At 40.2% G+C, this 14,203-nt stretch overlaps 1 pseudogene; it reads left to right on the top strand.

Annotated features, from left to right (window-relative positions):
- Positions 1–12,415: 12,415 nt before the first annotated feature.
- On the top strand, positions 12,416–13,021 carry LOC101832751 (annotated as a pseudogene).
- Positions 13,022–14,203: the final 1,182 nt, after the last annotated feature.

Below are 14,203 nucleotides of genomic sequence, written 5' to 3' on the forward strand. Positions count from 1 at the left end.
CATTCATTGAAATCACCCTCAGCTTTCTGGGTCTTTGATTGAAGAATACTCTCCACTCCCTGGTCAGGGACACCTTGGTCACTTATTGAAGCCTTCCTATGCTCTTCATCACAGACTGCTCTTGGCCCTAGCTCTGATCCTATCAGAGTCTTCATCAGTCCCTTTGATGTCTCACTCAGTTCTGATCAGAGTCTGTCTTATGCCTTCTTAAGAATATGCCCTGAATCTCATCAGAGTCTGCCCTTTGGCCTACTTGGAGCCTCCCAGGACCTAGGCAGAGGCTACATTTTGCCTTCATGGAAGCCACCCTATTCCCTCATTGGGATCCTCCTTTGTTCCTGGTTTAAGCTTCCTGGGCCTAGGTCACAGATCACCTATCTTCCTCCCAGAACTTTGACTTTCCTAGTCAGAGATCTCTCTCAATTTGTTTTCAGACTCCCTTGGCAGTGGCATGGTCAGATACTCCCATAGTGGCATCATTAGAGACATTCATCTGTCCCATTGAAGTCTCCTTCAGATTCATTGGATTCCCCCCTCAACTCTAGTTTCAGAGAGGCCTCAGCCCTCTTAAGATGTCATGTGAGAATTCACCCTTTGCCCTGTTAGGAACCTCCCTGTGTTCTGATCACAGATTGACTTTGGCGCTAGTCACAGTCTTGAAAAGACTTGATTGAAGACTTCTTCAGTTTCTACAGAGTGCATTAGTTCCCTCTTCCAATCTCCTCTTGTGTTATTTGGAGAGAACTCTAGGTCATGGTCCAAGTTTCTCATAGCTTTGGATTGTGACTTTCCTAGCTTACAGCAGCATTCTATTTTGGACCTTGTTAGAGGACAATTTGGTTCTTCCTCAGTGTCTGTTTGCCCATGTCAAAGACAATCCACAGCCCCTTGCCTGTTGAATCTTTCCTCCCTTATTGGGGACCCAACTAAGCACTCTTAGAAGTATCACTAACCCTGATCTGCTGCCATCATCTACCTGGGTAGGAGCTCCCATAGACACTGGTTTGAGTCTCCCTGTACTTTGGTCAGAGATGGCTTTTTGTCAGTATTAAAGCCTCCCAATTTTCTCATTGGAGACAGACCATGTAGACTCCAGTGGGAGACTTCCTTGACCTTCTTACAAACCTCTAAAGATCACAGAGATTTCCTTGGTCCCTCATAATAGCCTCAGTTTGCCTTGGCTAGAGACATCTGTAAACTAGGTACTGTTAGGAGACTTCCCTTGGGACACAGATGTAAAGAAGCCCTTTCAAAAGCCAGCCTGGTTCCAGAGTCGCATCAGTCCCAAATAAACCCACAGGAGGCTATATTAATTATGAAGCTGTTGGCCTTGCTTATTTCTTACTGGCTAGCTCTGACTTAAGTATTTATCCCATAATTGTTAATCTAAGTATTTCTCTTACCGGAGAACTTTCTGGGCTTCTTATCCCTATGGTAGTTACATCTTGACTCCCTGTGTTTCTCCTACCCAGAGTCCTCCTTGACTCCTAGTCCCACCTATCTTGCTTCCCTATTGGCCAACAGTGCTTTATTGACATATACACAGGACTTCCCCCATCACACAGAGACCTTGCTTGGCTCTCTTGGAGCTTGCCATTGCCCTTTAAGAGCCCACTTCATTTGTAGTCATAGATTTCCCTAGGTCCTGTTAAGAGCTATTGGAGAGAGAGAGAGAGAGAGAGAGAGAGAGAGAGAGAGAGAGAGAGAGAGAGAGAGAGAGAGAGAGAGAGAGAGAGAGAGAATAGTCTGTTAGCCTGTCTGGTCTGAGCACCTCAGCTCTGCTTGAGCAGAAACTGCTTTCCCCTATTTGCAGCTTCCATATGTCTTCATTGGAGGTTACTCTTGTGCCCATTTAGAGACATCCCTTGAGCCTGGTCAAAGTGTGTCTTCAGCTCTCCTGAGAGGCTACTTGGACTCTAGTCAGAGATCTCCATTGGTCCTAGTCAGAAGTTCCTTCTGCCTTCCTCTGTCTTTGTCAAAGAAATTCCTCAGTTCTAGTTAGAGACTGCTTTGATCCCTTGTCCCATATTCTTTCATGCATGGTAGGAGCCTGCTCTTGATTTCTGTCAGAGAACTTTCAAAACCCTGTCCAAGGCTTCCACCTGCCCTGGTCTGAGAAAATCTTGGTCTTTTCCCACACTCTGGTATAATGAGAGACTACCCCCAGACATATTGGAGCCTTACCTTGGCTCTCATTCTTTAAACCTTGGTCAAAGCCTCCCTTCATTCTGCTTAGAGACTACCTTTTTGTCCTTGTCTAAATCTTCTCCTCTCTTTTTGGCTGACTACCACAGGCTATGATTAGAGCTTCTTGTGGCTTTGTTCAGAGACTACCCTAGGCCCCCATTAAATCCTTTCTTTGGACCTGATCAGAGTTCATGTGCTGCCTTTGTCAGAACTTCATTTGGCTGTGGTAAAACCTCCCTGGGCCCTGCTCAGAGACTTCTTTCAGACTTCATTACAGCTTTTCTGGTCTCTTTTTGATGGCTTCTCTTGGCCATGGTACCAATTACCTCTTTCTGCCTTTGTTGAGAACCACTCTTGGACTATGTAGGACACCACTTGAAACCTTCCTTATACTTTGAAACCTCCCTTATCCTGGGTGGAAGATCACCCTGGGTCTACATTGGAGACCTACCTTGGCCTTGATGGGAAACTGCTGTTATCCCTATTAAAAATTTCCCCTAGCCCTTGCTGAAGGTCTTTATCCACCACCCCATTCCCCCATTGGAGACAACCCTATGTCCTTATCAGACTCTTTCTTTGCATCACTTGTTTCTAGTTAGAGACTATTCCCATCCACTTTGAAACTAAGCATGAAGACCCATTGTGTCCCAAATTGACAACTTCCTAGGCCCAGCCCTCCTTGAAGTCTGTCTCAGCTCTTATCAAAGAATACCCTTGGCTTCCATCACAGACCTCTTTCAATCCTGGTTGGAGCTTCCCTCATTCTTAGTAGGACACTGCCCCCAGTCCCATTCAGAGACCTATCTTCACCCTGGTCTGAGACTACATTTGACTCTCGATTGACACAGTTGGTCTGTTCTTCCCAGAAGCTACCCTAAGCCTAGATTCACATGCCCTTGCCTCTATAATGACAGGACTAGATACGTGAAATTTTATACATCTCGGGACTACTTGCCCAGGGGAGGCACTGCCCACAGTGGGCTGGGTCATCTTACATTAATCATTAATCAAGAAATGTCCTATAGACATTTCCCACAGGTCAGTCTGATGGAGGAATTTTCTCAACTATGCTCCCTTTTATCCAGATGCCTCTAGCTTATTTTATGTTGACAAAAAACTACCTACCACAGTCAGAATATCACATATTTACACCCGTGTTTATTCCTGCACTATTCATATGCCCATTCATAATATTTAGATTATTCATATATCCTAATCAAGGTAGTCAAGATATGGAACCACACTAGATATTTTTCAATTGATAATCTAATAAAGAAAATGTCACACACACACATATATATGCATATTCTATTTTGCCATAAGGACTGATGGAATTATTTCATTTACAGGAAAATGGGTAGACTCAAACATTCATGTCAAGTAAAATAGGTCAGACTGAGAAAAACAAATGTTACATTGAATGCATATATATTTTATATATTTGTATATATGAAAGTAGAAGGGGAACAGTTGAGGGGAAAAGGGCATAAGCCAGATGAAAAGAAGAGAAGGACATGGAAATGGGGGCAAATACAAAATGTTTGTTTTCTTTTCATATGGAAATGTGTATGTATGGGGGGTGTGAATTGAAAGAATACTGTTTGGGTGTAGGAAGTACCCAGTGCAAAGTTGAAGAGGGATGCGATAAAGTAGTAGCAGCAGGGTTATAAACAAGTTATACTGTCATATTAGTATGAAATTGTCATAATTGAAACCATTATTTTGTACTCTTAACAAAAATAATAAAAAAGATAAATGTAAAATGTCAGTAAAGTAAATAAATATGGTAAAATGATAAATTGGGAGTTGAAGTCATTATAAAATAGAAAATTTTTATTGCTACACATATATTTTCTTAAATTATTTCTTTGGCCTTTGACAGTTCCATTTAATTTAGTTCTGTAAAAGCTAGTCTAAAATTCCTAGAAGCATAAAAAATATATATTTAGTACCTAAATGAAATAGTATAAGAAATTTTGACTTAAAATACTTTATAAGGTTTTTATGTTTTTTATTTCAATTGTAAACAAGCTTACTTCACATGTCAATCCCACCTCCCTCTCCCTTCACTCCTCCCCTGCACACCACAAACCCCGTGAACCCCCAACCCTTTTACTCTCTGCTCCATAGGGAGGGTAAGGCCCTCTATATGGGATCTCCAAAATCTGTCATATCATTCTGGGAAAAGCCTGGGCCCTCCCCCATGTGTTCAGGATGAGACAACATCCCTCTATGTAGAATGGGCTTCCAAAGTCCATTCATATGCCAGGGATAAATACTGATCTACTACCAGAGGCCCCGTTGATTGTCGAGGTCTCTTCACTGACACCCATGTTAAGGGGGTCTGAAACAGTTCCATCCTGGCCTCTCAGGCATCAGTCTGGGGTCCATGAGCTCCCCCTTGTTCAGGTCAGCTGTCTCTGTGGGTTTCACCTGCCCAGTTTTGACACCTTTGCTCATCATTCCTCCCTCTCTGCCACTGGGCTCCAGGAGTTCATTTCAGTGACTAGCTGTGGGTGTCTGCCTTTGCTTCCATTAGCCACTGGATGAAGGCTCTAGGATGGCATATAAGGTAGTCATCAATGTCATTATCAGGGAAGGGAATTTAAGGTAGCCTCTCCACTATTGCCTAGATTGCCAGTTGGTGTCATCATTGTAGATCACTGGAAATCTCACTAGTGCCAGATATCTCCTCAAACCTATAATGACTCCCTCTATTATGGTATCTCTCAACCTACTCTGCTCTATTCTTCTCCCGAGTCAACTTTGGTGCTCCCCCATGTCCTCCTCTCCCCTCCTCTTCTCCTCCTCTCTTTCTCCCAGTTCCCTCGCTCCTCTGTCCATGCTCCCAATCTGCTCAGTAGATCCTGTCCCATTCCTGGTACCATACATATGTCTCTTAGAGTCCTCCCTGTTTCCCAGATTCTCTGGTGGGTGGTACCCTTTAAAGAATTGGTACAGGAGACTGCTTCCTGAACATAACACCAGTAGCACAGACAGTGAGATCAACAATTAATAAATGGGACCTCCTGAAACTGAGAAGCTTCTGTAAGTCAAAGGACACAGACAGCAAGACAAAAAGGCATCCCACAGAATGGGAAAAGATCTTCACCAACCCCACATCTTACGGAGGGTTGATCTCCAACATTTACAAAGAACTCAAGAAGCAAGTGTCCAAAACACCAAAGGATCCAATTAAAAAGTGGGGTACTGAACTAAATAGAGTATTCTCAATAGGGGAGTCTCAAATGGCTGATAGACACTTAAGAAAGTACTCAACATCCTTAGTCATCAGGGAAATGCAAATCAGAACAACTCTAAGATATCATCTTACTCCAGTCAGAATGGCTAAAATCAAAAACACCAATGACAGTTTATGCTGGAGAGGATGTGGAGAAAGGGAAACACTCCTCCATTGCTGATGAGAGAGTGTCTACTTGTACAGCCACTTTGGAAATCAGTATGGAGATTCCTCAGGAAAATGGGACTCAGTCTACCACAAGACCCAGCAATTTCACACTTAGTCATATACCCAAAAGATGTCCATTCGCACAACAAGGATGTCTGTTCCACTATGTTCATAGCAGCATTATATGTAATAGCTAGATCCTGGAAGCATCCTAGATGCCCCACAACTGAAGAGTGGATAGAGAAAATGTGGTACATTTACACAATGGAGTACTACTCAGCAGAAAAAAACAATGGAATCTTAAAATTTACAGGCAAATGGAAGGCACTAGAGGAAACCATCCTGAGTGAGGTAACCCAGACACAAAAAGATAAACATGGTATGTACTCACTCATACATGGATTTTAGACATGGATCAGGGGAGTGTCAACCTGCAATCCTAGTGCCAATGAGTCTAGGAAACAGGGAGGTTCCCAAGAGAGATGCATGATACCCCAGAGAAGTGGAATGAGGCAAGATCTCCTTAGCAGATTGGGAACATCAGGGGAGGAGAGAGGGAGCCCGGAAAAAGAGACGGGGATAAGAGGTCGTTAGAAGAAGGTATGGGGGAGCAGGAAGGTTGAGTCGAGGTAAGAATAGAGGAGAGCAGGATGAAATATACCATAAAAGATGGAGTCATTATAGGCTTGAGGAGAGAGATGATACTGGTGAGATCTCTAGAGATCTACAAGGATAACACCAACTGGCAAACTAAGCAATAGTGGAGAGACTACATTAGTAGCCCCTCCTTGATGATAACGTTGATGTCTATCCTATATGTCATACTAGAACCTTCATCTAGTGACTAATGGATGCAGAGACAGATACCCACATCTAAACACTGAACTGAACTCCTGGAACCTAGTGACACAAATGGAGGAGTGTTGAGCAAAGGGGTCAAGACCATGATGGTGAAACCCACAAAGATAGCTGACCGGATAAAGGGGAGCTCATGAATCCCAGACTGATGGCTGAGAGGCCAACAGGGGACTGATCCAGACTCCATGAATGTAGTCTCAGTGAGGAGGCCACAGAAATCACTGGGGCCTTGGGTAGTAGATCAGTGTTTACCATGGTGTATGAATGATCTTTGGGAGCCCATTCCAAATTAAGGGATGCTCTCTCAGCCTGGACACATAGGGAAGGGCTTAGAGAAGTCTGTATGAAATGACAGACTTTGGAGATCCCCAAGGATGGCCTCACCCTCCCTGGGGAATGATGTGGGAATGGAGTGGGAGACTGGGTGTACTGGTGGAGGGACAAGGGAGGAGGGGTGGGAGAGGGAGCTGGGATTGACGTGAAAATTCATGTTTCTAATTTAAATAAAAGCATACATTGAGGAAAAAACATGCAATAATCCATCAATGTAATCCTGCGTATACACAATTTGCATGTTCTCTCTCTGCCTTTTGGTTAGGCTGGACCAAGGTTTGTCTATCTTGTTGATTTTTTCAAAGACCCAACTCTTTGTTACATTGATTCTTTGTATTGTTTCCTTTTTCTACTTTATTGATTTCAGCCCTCAATTTTATTACTTTCTGGCCTCTCCTCCTCCTGTGTGTTTTTGCTTCCTTTTGTTCTAGAGCTTTCAGTTGTGCTGTCAATTCTCCAGTCTGACTATTCTGCAGTTTCTTCATGTGGTCACTTAGTGCTATGAACTTTCCTCTTAGAACTGCTTTCAGAGTGTCCCATAGTTTTGGGTATGTTGTGACTTCATTTTCATTGAATTCTAGAAAGTCTTTTATTCCTTTCTCTGCTCTTTTCCTTTACCCAGGAGTGATGTTCAATTTCCATGGGTTTGTGGGGTTTCTGCAATTTCTGTTGTTGTTGAATTCTAATTTTAAACTATGGTGGCCTGATAAGATACAGGAGGTTATTCCAATATTTTTGTGTCTGTTGAGGTTTGCTTTACTGCAAAGTATGTGGCTGATTTTAGAGACGGTTTCATGTGGCACTGAGAAGAAGGTACATTCTTTTGTGTTTGGATAGAATGTTCTATAGATGTCTGTTAAACCCAATTGGGTCAGAACTTCTGTTAGTTTCTCTGTTTCTTTGTTAAATTTCTGTCTGGTAGTTGTGTCCAGTGGTGAGAGTGGGGTGCTGAAATCTCCCATACTAAGTGTGTGGTGTTTGATTTGTGATTTAAGTTTTAGTAATGTTTCTTTTATGATTGTGTGTGCCTTTGTATTTGGGCATAGATGTTCAGAATTGAGACTTCTTCCTGATGGATTTTTCTTGTAATAAATATGAAATGACCTTGTTCATCTCTTTTGATTAATTTTAGTTTGAAGTCTAATTTGTTAGATACTAGGATTGCTACATCAGCTCCCTTCTTAGGTTCATTTGATTGGAAAATCTTTTCCCAACTCTTAACTCTCAGGTTACATCTGCCTTTGAAGGTGATGTGTATTTCTTGTATGCAGCAGAAAGATGGATTCTGTCTTTGTATCCATTCTTTTAGTCTGTGACTTTTTGTAGGTGAGTTAAGACATTGATATTGAGGGATATTAATGACCATTGATTGTTGATTCTTGTTTGTTTTGGATTCGTTTTTGGTGGTGGTATTGTGTGTGAGTTTTTCTCCTATTTCTGACTTTTGGTAAATTCAGATTACTTATTACCTATGTGTTTTGAGTGTAGTTAACTTCCTTGGGTTGGGGTTTTCTTCCAGAACTTTCTGTAGGACTGGATTTGTGAACCTGTATTGTGTAAATCTGATTTTGTCATGGAATATCTTGTTTTCTCCATCTATAGTGATTGAAAGCTTTCCTGGGGATAGTAGTCTGTGCTGGAATCTGTGGTCTCTTAGTGTTTGTAGAACATCTATCCAGCACCTTTTGGCTTTCAGATTTTCCATGAAGAAGTCAGGATTTATTCTTATAGGTCTGCCTCTGTATGTTACTTGGCCTTTTTCCTTCGCTGGTCTTAATATTCTTTCCTTATTATGTATGTTTGGTGTTTTGATTATTATGTTGCGAGGGAACTTTGTTTTTGGTCCAGTATATTTGGTGCTCGGTAAGCTTCTTATATTTTCATAGGCATGTCCTTTTTCAGGTTGGTAAATTTTTCTTCTATGATTTTGTTTAATATGTTTTCTACACCTTTGAGCTGGGCTTCTTTGCCTTCTTCTATACCTATTATTCTTAGGTTTGGTCTTTTCAAGGTGTCCCATATTTCCTGGATATTTTGTGTTAAGGATTTGTTGAATTTAAGGTTTTCTTTGATCGATGAATCTATTTACTCTAGTTTATCCTCATCACCTGACATTCTGTCTTCCATCTCTTGCATTCTGTTGGTTATGCTTGCATCTGTAGTTTCTGATCATTTAACCAGCTTTTCTATTTCCAGCATTCCCTCAGTTTGTGTTTTCTTTATGTCTCTATTTCAGTTTTCCGTTCCTGAACTGTTTGAATTGTTTCCTTCATCAGTCTGATTGTTTTTTCTTGGCTTTTCTTACTTTCTTTAAGAGATTTGTTAATTTCTTGCATTTTTTGGTTTGTGTTTTCTTCCATTTCTTTAAAGGATTTTCTTGTATCTTCTTTGAAAGCCTCTATTATTTTCATGAGGTTGTTTTTAAGGTCATTCTCTTCTGTTTCAAATGCATTGGGATGTTCAGGTCTTGCTGGTGTAGCATCCCTAGATTCTGTGGTGTCATATTGGTTTTTCTGTTCTTGAATGTGTTTTTATATTGTTATCTCCCCATCCCTTCTTGCAGTGGGTGCATGTGGAGTCTCTTCCTCTCCTGGTGGGTACAGGTCTAAGGTTCTCTTCTGGTGGGTTCAAGCAGGTCCAATATTCCAATGGGTCTCACAGTGTGTGTAGGTGGGTCTGAGACACTCTAGGAGAGGGGCAGCCCCAGTAAGATCCAAGGAGGTGGAAGCAGGGAGTTGAGGCCTTGAGCAGAGCCCACACTCACCTCAAGCAGAGGATGGAAGGCAGAGGGGGCATAGATGATAGTGTGGGCAGATTCAGGGTGGCCCTTTCTGCCAGGGTGTGTCCACTCTAGGCATAGAGCAGGCTCGAGAATATCCAAGGAGGGAATGTAGGGAGTTGGGGACCCTAGCACCCTAGCAGAGCCCACACTCACTTCAAGCAGAGGGCAGAGGGCGGGGGGGGTCGTTCAAGACTCTGGGCTTAAAATTTTAGCAAGAATGTTTAGGCTGACAAGTAAAAGGGAAGTTCCACATCTCTTGGCTACATTAGTAGAAACAGTGGATCCTGACTGTGGTTCAGTCCTAAATACAAATGAAGGTATATTAGTGTTTTATAAGTTTCACATCCCTTAACAGTTTCATCAGAAGTAGTGGATCTGAGGTAGAGACAAGATTTGACTCCACTTTAGGACCACATGTACAAAGGAAATTCTACATCTTGCTGCTGTTTCAGCAATGTCTATTAATATTTTTCTAAGTAGTTGAAGTTCCTTTACTCTTCTCTATTACAACAAATTTTGGTCATACAATACTTTATTCATTTTTGTCAGTTTGTATGTAGGATTTTTATCATTCCTTTTTGTTTAATTTTTCTTTTACAAATTGTGCTTCCACGAATAGTTTTGCATATGTCTCCCTTTAAAGTCTATATTAATATGATATCCATCATTCTTATTGGTGACCTCCTAGTTAAAGTTATTATCATTTCCTCTCATTGGTGCCCTCCTAGTTAAAGTTACTATCACTTCTTTCCTAACCAACTTAGTACCTTCAGGTTCCTTTCTTTTCTTAATCCCTTCAGGTTCAAAGCACCGATTTTTGTTTCTTACTATTCAAAAATATTTCTATTATTTATGACATAATTTTTAATAAAACCTAATCTTAGCTTAGCAATGAGTTGAAAGCAAATGTCTCGTGTCTGCTTTTGAAATCTCAGTTTGGGGGCCATGCTTGTCCACTTGACCATCCTTCTATCACAAACTCAAACATGATACACATTGTCCTATTTTGACATTTTCAACCTTTTCGTTCTTCTCCTTAAAATATCTTATCATGGCTGAATAGGACTCTTGCTTGCTTCCCTCTTCAGGGAACATTACAGACAAGGGGGCAGAAAGATTTTCAGAGCCTGAAGATCAGGGTGTTTGCTGTGAGATTGTGTTTCTTAGTAAATGTTAGAAGCTACGCCCATTAAGTCTTACCAACATGACTGCCTAAACATGAGCTGAATAAGTACAACAATAATAGACATGTCAAAATGTACTGGGAAAAATCCACAAACCTTATTCCTACACAAAGGACTACAGGCAACTAAGGAATACTGAGAGTGGGAGAAGTAGCCTTCCCCAGGGAAGAACATACTAATTGCTTATCCAATATCATATGATGAGCCCTGAAAACATACATTTAGGAATATATTTGTATATACATATATGAATGTCACAACAATTTTAAAAAGGCCACAAAATTGAAAGAGAGCAAGAAAGGGTATATGGGATGGTTTGGAGGGATAAAGTGAAGAGAAGTGATATAAAGTCAAAAATAAGAGAAAAAATGAGAAAGAAAAACTCATCTTCCTTATGCGACTTCCTCTGACCCTTCAATTCTCTATTAAACAAAACCTCCTTTTTCTTTAATTAAAAGCTAATGAGCTCTCAGAGGAGTTTTCTGATCATTCTATGTAAGCAGAGCCTTACTTCCTTATGTTTCTATATCATTTTACATTGGGTTGATTTTTCTTTTTGGAATATGCATCACTTTTTCTGTCTCTGTATCATCTATTTCTCAATCATCTATTTGACATTTTGTTTCCCACATATATAATGCCTGTCTCCTGTATTAGGCCGTACATTCCTTTAATATTTGGATCAAATGAAATATGCAATGAGCATCTGAGAAATAAATCAGTGGTTAAATTTTTATATAGAAGATATAGGATAGAGAGATACTGTGCTCAATGGCATATAGAACCTATTAATACATTTCATATTGGAGCTATTGAATTTGCATATTCATATAACAGTCTTGATCTCATAAATACCATTTTTAATAGTTTATTACAGATATCAACCACAGGGACTAATTTTTTTATTTCAGAGTTGCCTCTTTCATTTTCAAGTAGAGAATTTAATATTAGTAAGTACATACTATTAGTTATGTGAGTAAATGTCACCGAGTCTTATTGGTTTGACATCTTAATGTTTAGGAGGCAGTCATTGTGTTCTTTTCTCGGCAGACCAAGTGGAATGAATTAAGGCAAGTAAAGATAGAGTATAGTGTGGATAGGTTTAAAAACACAAATAACAAGTTGGGATTTTAAAAAGACCAGGTCATTATACAGGTGTCCTTAAACTTTGAAGCTGTTTTTCCTGTGATGAACATGATTAAAATGATGCATTTCTCATGACAACATTGGATGATAATTTTTTCAAATGTCAGAATGCATTTAGTGCAACCTTACAACTTAAATGTCATCTAAAATGCAATAGCACCAATTTCTTCAAGAAACAATGTCAATAGAATAATCCTTTGAGTTTGAGCAATTCAAATGCACTTTAAAAAAATTACACATTTCCAAACTAGAAAGGATGCTTTTCGGGTGACTTGTAATTTTTCTGTCAAAAAAACTTGAGGTACAAGAAATCATTTTTTTCACATTAAAGGAATTTAAAAACTGAAAAATCCCTATGATACCTCATCTTTCTTTTAAGTTTCTATTAACATAATAATAACAGAAATTGTTCTTTGTTTCTTTCTTCATTTTTTCAATGAGATAGAAATAGCACCTCCTGCAGTGGTGGAGGCTCTGGAGGCTGCAGTCTGGTTCAGTCTTCACCCATGCTGCAGCATGGTGACACTCACAGAGCTGCAGGTGCTGCTGGTCAGGCTTGTGGTCAAGGCCTTGACTTTGTCACTATCTGACTGCATGCTGAGGAGTGCTTCTTTGAGTGGGTCTCCTCAGACACCAATATGGGCCTCATCCTCAAAATAGTGGAGGGTAGCTTCCTGGACATTGACATGGAGATCACAGGATCAGATAAAAAAAGGAATATATAAAGGAGGCAGAGAATCCAGCAGGAAGTACACGCTCATAGGCAATATGGATGGAATGTACATGATTTGCTTTAGTGATAGGGTATCAACCATTAATCCAAAGACAGTGATGTATACCACTTACATTGAAGACGCTTCCAAAGTATAAGACATGGAGACAGAAGATCTTCAGAACAGTTGAGAAAAGATGATTAATGAGCTGGCAGTGCTGATGACAGTTTTAAAGCATGAACAGGAGGAGTACATGGAAGCCCGGAAGGGAATGCTCAGAACCATCAGCACTACCACACACAGCAGAGTTGTCTTTTGGTCCTTCTTTGAAGCTCATGTTCTAGCTGCCAAAGCACTGGGACAGATCTACCTGAAGAGTTTTTTTTTTTTAGTCTGGAGGGTTGTTTAAGAAGATGTCCCTGTTGATCCTCAATTCATGATTTATGTGTTTTCCAAACACCTCAGTCATAATAATGCAATCAGTTTACATAGTTTTGTTTTCTAAATGTTCATGACTCATGTTTCTTTGGCAATACTAGGTATTGGGGAAAGCTTGTTTAAGGATGTTAGAGTGAAATTTTGACATTTGATTGTCCTATAATTCTCACTTGAATGCTGCCCCATTACATAGGTCTTTTCAAGAGTTCAAGGCTGGAAATGTCATGCCTGATAGAAGATCAGAGTCCAGCTATCATACCAGAGTAGTGTCTGAATATTTCAACCTAGCTGAAGCACAAGAAAAAGACCTTAAAACCAACTATACGACAAAGATAGAGGGCCTTAAAGCACAAGTGACGAAATTCCGTAAAGAAATCTGGGAAAACACAAACAATTTGAGGAAATGAATAAATTCCTCAAAGAAAGTCAGGAAAACACAAACATATGATTTGAGGAAATGAATAAATCCCCTTTAAAAAGCCAAGATATAAACAGTTGAAAGAAAAAATGAAACTGTGCAAGACCTGAAAATGGAAATAGAAGCAACAACGAAAACACAATGTGAGGGGACTCTGAAAATGAAAAAATTAGGAGTGAAGCAGGAGCTACAGAGATCAGCTTCACCAACGGAATACAAGAGTTGGAAGACACAATCTCAGGCACTGAAGATATGATAGGAGAAATCGATACATAGGTCAAAAGGAAATGTTAAATCTAAAAAATTCCTGACACAAAACAACAAAGAAAGAATATTAAAAGGTGCAAAGGAAAAACACCAAGTAGCATATAAAGGTGGACCTATTAGAATTATACCTGAGATCTCGATAGATACTCTAAAAGCCACAAAGGTCTGGAGAGATGCACCACAGACCACAGATGCCAGTCCAGAACACCACACCCAGAAAAACTTTCAACTATCATAGATGGAGAAAATAGGATATTCCATGATAAAGTCAAATTTAAATAGCAGCTGTCTAGTAGAAGGAAAAAATTCCAAATCAAGGAAGTTAACTAGACCCATGGAAACACAGGAAATAATTTTTCTCACACCAACAAAACCAAAAGAAGAGAAATATGCACACAGACACACAGACACAGACACAGACACACACACACACACACACACACACACACACACACACACCATCACCCC

Source organism: Mesocricetus auratus, unplaced genomic scaffold (genome assembly GCF_017639785.1).
Source record: "Mesocricetus auratus isolate SY011 unplaced genomic scaffold, BCM_Maur_2.0 Super-Scaffold_100003, whole genome shotgun sequence".
NCBI lineage: Eukaryota > Metazoa > Chordata > Mammalia > Rodentia > Cricetidae > Mesocricetus > Mesocricetus auratus.